This window comes from Arachis ipaensis, chromosome B03 (assembly GCF_000816755.2).
Source record: "Arachis ipaensis cultivar K30076 chromosome B03, Araip1.1, whole genome shotgun sequence".
Classification (NCBI taxonomy): domain Eukaryota; kingdom Viridiplantae; phylum Streptophyta; class Magnoliopsida; order Fabales; family Fabaceae; genus Arachis; species Arachis ipaensis.
This window is the reverse complement of record NC_029787.2, coordinates 106,224,577-106,224,838: the sequence shown is the minus strand read 5'-3', so window position 1 is coordinate 106,224,838 and position 262 is coordinate 106,224,577.

The window sequence follows — 262 nt, the reverse complement described above, 5'->3', positions numbered from 1 at the left end:
AAATTATAATTTAATTTATTTATATAAAATTATAAATTTTTTTGAACGAATTTGTGAACTTTATAAATAAATTCAATTACTAATAAGTCCAGATATGAACCAAAGTTCTTAAAAAAATTATATCCATATACAAGTATATCCCCCAGTTCAAATATTGAATGACTTCACCACTATTAAAATAAGTCCAATCCCTCTTTGACTCTTTGTATTCTTATTGAAATTGTTTTTTTTTTTTGAAGAAAAGAAAAAATAAAATAGCAAG